This window comes from Lipotes vexillifer, unplaced genomic scaffold, assembly GCF_000442215.2.
Source record: "Lipotes vexillifer unplaced genomic scaffold, Lipotes_vexillifer_v1.1 scaffold299, whole genome shotgun sequence".
In the NCBI taxonomy this organism is placed as follows: Eukaryota; Metazoa; Chordata; class Mammalia; order Artiodactyla; family Lipotidae; genus Lipotes; species Lipotes vexillifer.
In genome coordinates, this window is record NW_006784347.1 from 1,184,301 (window position 1) to 1,190,300 (window position 6,000).

General features: G+C 44.6%; 1 protein-coding gene across 1 annotated transcript in view; it reads right to left on the minus strand.

Annotated features, from left to right (window-relative positions):
* MARCHF10 (membrane associated ring-CH-type finger 10) overlaps positions 1 to 6,000 on the minus strand; it is an 84,574-nt gene that overhangs the window by 52,729 nt on the left and 25,845 nt on the right. The gene's annotated exons all lie outside the window — the stretch shown is intronic.

Below are 6,000 nucleotides of genomic sequence, written 5' to 3' on the forward strand. Positions count from 1 at the left end.
TTTCATGGACTGGGCGTATCGATTTAGAAATAATAGCAAAGTTAATGAGTCTATTTTGCAGAACATTATGAAAAGAATGAATTCCTGACCCTTAAGTAATTGGATGACCAATAAACAGCTCGTGTTAAGAGCTACGTATGAAAACAGGAGAAACCATCCGTGCATTTAAACTTCTTGCTATTTGTTATTTAAACTACTTTGGGGGGAGGGGGAGGAAAAATGTTCCTTATGTTAATCATATACTTGACAATGAAAAGGAAATTTAGATAAGTGTGTTGGGACTGAATCAATGAGACCTCAGTTTAATACTGTGAATTATTGGGTGCAACATAAGACAGATTAATCTTTTTTTTTTTTTTTTGCGGTACGCGGGCCTCTCACGGCTGTGGCCTCTCCCGTTGCGGAGCACAGGCTCCAGACGCGCAGGCTCAGCGGCCATGGCTCACGGGCCCAGATGCTCCGCGGCACGTGGGATCTTCCCGGACCGGGGCACGAACCCGCGTCCCCTGCATCAGCAGGTGGACTCTCAACCACTGCGCCACCAGGGAAGCTCAGATTAATCTTTTTAAAAGGCCCCTACTTGTCAGTCTTCTATAAAGAAATCAGTATAAATCTATGCACGGACAAATCCTGACTCATGCGGTGTCAGAATATCTCAACACAGCCTTGCAGACGCAGTAAAAATTATCCAGGCATTCAATCGCTTTACACTTTGCCACACTTACACCCACCAAAGAAATGAGTGAAGACAACAGAAACAATTAGGAGAAACTTGGTCGTGAAGGGCGATTTAAGTCCTGCCTTAAGGTCTTAGATCCTGGTTTTAATATGATTTGCTAGGCGATGCACCCAACAAACAAAACCACAGGGTTCGCCCCCCCGCCCCAGGGGCAGGGTCACTAAATACTCCTGCACTGCACAGTGGTCTATATTGGCAAGTCCTCTGAAAGTGTAGTCCTCTGTGGACACAGAGTGCTAAATTAACGTCCTCCACGCCTCCCCAGCGGTGGCAATTTGTATCGATCTTGCTTCCCGTTCTGACAGTTGTGGCATTTTCATTTTAAGCCTCCTGACTCAGGAAACTACTCTGAATATCTTTGAATTATTGGGGTAACGTAAGACAAACTACACTCTCAAAAAAGTCCCCTACCTGTCAGTCTTTCTACAAGGATGTCGGTACAAATCTACAGGTGGACAGATCATTATTCTCCAGGATTAGAAATCATGTTTGGTCACTTAGAGCCTGGTGACAGCCTTCAAACAAATAATTATTGTTTCTCCCTGCATTTTCAGAAAACAGACCACCCTCAGATAAAGGGACGGGAAAAAGGAAAGGACATAATGAGTTGGTTGTTCTCCCTTTTCCCCTTTGGTTCTGGAATTTAACAGAAATCCTTGAAAATGACTCTGAAATGTCAAAGATGAAACATGAGGTCCTTTCTGAACATGAGATAGGCTTTCCATTCTCAGAGAAGGAAGTGTGGGAAATTTTTAATTCTGATGCCTAAGATGGTCATAAGGCAAGAAGAACATCAGTGAACATATGACTGAATTTCTTCCACAAACTGCTCAACACGAACAACGTACATTAGCAAATGGAGAAGCCTGCTCACACATCTGTTTTTCAGCCAGTGGAAAGGCAGGAAAGATGCTCTGGGCTAAGACTACCAATATCCATGGTTACAGCATCAGGAGCAGTAATAGTGTCCACTGCTGGGGGGTCCATCCCCTTCACCCTCAGCCAGGACTAGAATTCTTTGCTTACCCCAGGCAGTGGTGAATCGGGAGGAGTTGGTGAAGAGACTCTTTATTGGGTGGGGTGTTAAGCCATGTTTATCCTTCCTTCACCCATTCATTGTACCTCGAGCATTAATAGCACCAAAGGTGGAAGAAAACTTGGCCAATTAAACCATGCCTATTACATATGGTATCATGCACCTGCCTTCCAAGTATATCCTTCTCTGGTTCCTGGTTCCATCAACCTTACTTCCAGTTGCGAATCTTATCTATCTATCTGTCTGTCTATCTATCTATATTTTTGGCTGCGTTGGGTCTTCGTTGCTGCGCGTGGGCTTTTCTCTAGCTGCAGAGAGTGGGGGCTACTCTTCGTTGTGGTGCACAGGCTTCTCATTGCATTGGCTTCTCCTGTTGCGGAGCACAGGCTCTAGGTGCGTGGTCTCAGCAGTTGTGGCTTGCGGGCTCTAGAGTGCAGGCTCAGTAGTTGTGGCTTGCAGGCTTCGTTGCTCCACGGCACGTAGGATCTTCCCGAACCCATGTCCCCTGCATTGGCAGGCAGATTCTTAACCACTGAGCCACCAGGGAAGTCCCTGGGAATCGCCCTTGAGTCCAGAAATTATAGCTGGAAGTGGGTGTTTTGTCGGTTGGAGACTAAAGCCACAATGGTGAGAACTATAATACTTATGAATGTGCTACTGGGTCTTTTCGTGCTTGCTTTGAGTAATCTTAAGCCAATCACTTCAACTTTTTGTATCTTCATTCGTGTCCTGTCATGTACTCAGCCATTCTCATGTATCCTCTCTCATGAAAGCCCATTATATTATCCAAGGAGGATGCTCCTTGGGTGAAAGAAGTTGCAGTAACTCATTCTGGCACTAAAATGCAGTATTTAAGACTCTGGAGCCCAGCTTCCTGGGAGTGAATCCTGGCTCTTTCACGTAGTGACTGATTAGTTTTAGTCCATCTCTTTGCCTCTCAGATTTTCTCATCTGTGAACAATAGTGCCTTCTTTTTGGTGGTTCTGTGAGGATGAAATGAGTTAAGATATGTTTATAGCGCTAAGAGTAGTGGTGCCAGGCACTGAGAAAATGCCATGTAAGTGTCGGCTTTTGCAATTAGCCATTCACGTTCAGCCATTTAAAAAAGTAACCAGCTAACTGCTGAAAATTTCATGCATGAACTGCATTTCAACCTGCTGTTGAAACCAAAACCATAAACCCCACTGAAAAATTCAAATGGGTTGTCACCTACTTCAAGGAGCAATGGACAGCAAGGTGGGGCAGTTCTGTGGCACAAGTTCTCTTTCAGACAGTCAAGTTCTAATGGCAAACATTTAACAACATTTAAAGATTAGCAGACAATAAAAATTAAGTTATGTTGATTTTAAGCTGATTTTAAAACTGTCTCCTCCTCTCGCAGTTTTGAAGAGTAATTACAGTTTTCTTCCCCCATATGTTCCTAAGTTGAAATGTCACATGGAGGTGGAGGCAAGAGCAGACTGCTCTTCCTTTAGGGGAAGACAACTAGCTCTGTGTTTCAAAATCAAAGCCTGAAACATTAAAAAAAAAAAAAAAAAAAAAAAGCTGAACTAAAAAACCCAGACTACATAATACATGTGTGGACTTTTTCTTTTTTTTTACATTTATTTATTTTATTTATTTATTTTTGGCTGCATTGGGTCTTCGTTGCCGCGCATGGGCTTTTCTCTAGTTGCAGCGAGCAGGGGCTACTCTTCGTTGTGGTACACGGGCTTCTCATTGCGGTGGCTTCTCTTGCTGCAGAGCATGGGCTCTAGACACGTGGGCTTCAGTAGTTGTGGCACGTGGGCTCAGTAGTTGTGGCTCGCAGGCTCTAGAGCGCAGGCTCAGTAGTTGTGGCGCACGGGCTTAGTTGCTCCACAGCATGTGGGATCTTCCCGGACCAGGGCTCGAACCCATGTCCCCTGCATTGGCAGGCGGATTCTTAACCACTGCGCCACCAGGGAAGCCCACCTCATGGTTTTGGATATGTGGGAGAAAAACTTTTATTGTTCTTATCCTGGGATGGCTTCCGCCTTGTTTTTCCAGTTGATTTATGCTCTCCATGTCACTCAGAACCTGGAGGCCTGGTCGAGTCCTGTGCTGGATAATGAGTGGCAGGGCACGTTGTGGGGAGTAGGAACCGGGATTCTTGACCACAATCCTCAATCTGGACTCCTCCTACCCAGTCTCTAGCACTGGTCACCCATTCCAATATTAAAAATGAAAGTAAAATCTCTTCTTTCCTGGATGTTGTACATTGCTCTGGTTTTAGGACTTAATGAAGCCCAGGTTCTTGATGTCTCATCACGGAAAGAATTCAGTGAGAGACAAAGTGGTAAGAAGTGGAATTATTTAGAGAGAGAAACACTCCACAGACAGAGTGTGGGCCATCTCAGAAGGTGAGAAAAGGCCTAGATTTTTAAACTGGGTCCTAACAATGTTGAGTCTGAAATGGCAAGGTGACAGTGAACACAGATGATCAGAAAGGCAAGGAGACAGAAGTAGTCAGGGACAGAAAAGACCAAGTCATTTTCCAGCTCTTGCCTGATGGCTCATTTCCAAGATCTACAGAGCTGGTTCTCAACTGCTATGCCACTTCCCTCCCTCCCACAAGGTGTGCTGATGAATTCTGATGGACGTCTACAAAATGCATTGTAGCCACGTGTCATGTGATGGAAGGCTGAGCTGAGTGGATCTTATGACATAGTGTAAAGATCAGGACACGACTTGCTCTGAATAGGAAAACAGGCATAGAGTAGTGTCAGGCTGGTGCCAGAGAAAGACGGTGTGTTTATTACATTTGAGATAAAACGTTCTCACGAGATCATGAAAGAGAATGATCAAGGCTGTGAACCTTGACACGCAAATGGTAACAACATGGGAAGGGTGACCAAGGAACTGTGGGTGCAAATGAGTATCTTCAGAGTGCTGTCCCCAAAGTCCACATTCATATCGTGCCTCAAACACAAAAAATTGCCTTTGGGAATTAAGGGCAGCTTGTATAAATAGCATTCTGGACAGGATGGGTACTTTTATGGATTCAAGAAATATAAAGTTAGCATGTCCTACACAGAGTGCTGTTGTATCACAAAGCTGGTTAAACATTCTCTCTTCTAGAATAAACTAAGGGCAGCAAAGTCCTTCCCATGTTCAGGACAATTATTATTATTATTATTATTTTGTGGTGCACGGGACTCTCACTGCTGTGGCCTCTCCCGTTGCGGAGCACAGGCTCCGGACGCGCAGGCTCAGCGGCCATGGCTCACGGGCCCAGCCGCTCCGCGGCATGTGGGATCTTCCGGATTGGGACACGAACCCGCATCCCCTGCATTGGCAGGTGGACTCTCAACCACTGCGCCACCAGGGAAGCCCCTCTCCTTCATTCTTTATTTGAATTCATATTCTCCTTTTAGTTGAGAGGAACATTTGAAGAACATGATAAGACTTGGCCATTAAATGGAGGTCATCCATGAAAATACCTCCTACTCAGAATAATAGGTCATAAAACATGGGAATTAATTGAACAGCATCATATGCATCTACTGTGTCTTCAACCCCATATAAAGACAAGATACTTGCAATGGGAGAGACACAATTTATACCATACTAGCAAAATGCAAAACAAAGTTTAATTAAGTGATAAATTGGGTGGCACCAATTCTAAATTTCAAAGGAACTCACAGCAAAAAAGTGAGACGTCAAGGGAGGCTTCTTGAAGGGGATGGTGTTTTCTAGGAACTCAAGGAGCAGTAGGGACCAGCTTCGGCTGGAGGCAGCATGGGAGCCGAGGTACGGATGGAGTGACACCCACGGCGTGATTCTCAGGCAGCAAGGCATATGGCCAGAGCAGAGGGTGTGAGAAGGAGAGGTGAGAGACAAAGTTGGCTGGCAAGCTGGGGTCAGATTGTGGGGGGCTCTGAGAGTCAAGCAAAGAATTGAGAGTTAATGTGTTGGAGAATAGGGTCCAACTGAAGGTTTCTGAGAAGAAAAATGCTCAATGTGGTACTTAAGATTAGCTTGTATGTTTCTTTCAGAGGAAGAAAACAAAGCATCTTTTTGTAGTTTCAGTGGCTTATTTTTGTAAAGTGTAAGTCTTTATTGCCAAAAAAAAAACAAACCCATGTTCATAATGGAAAACTAAAGACAAAGAGAGGAATTTTAAAGCATTCGAAACTCCATTAACCTTGAAATAAAAACTGCAAGTAGCTTGGTCTGTGTTCTTTCAGACACCCCCCCCCCCCCC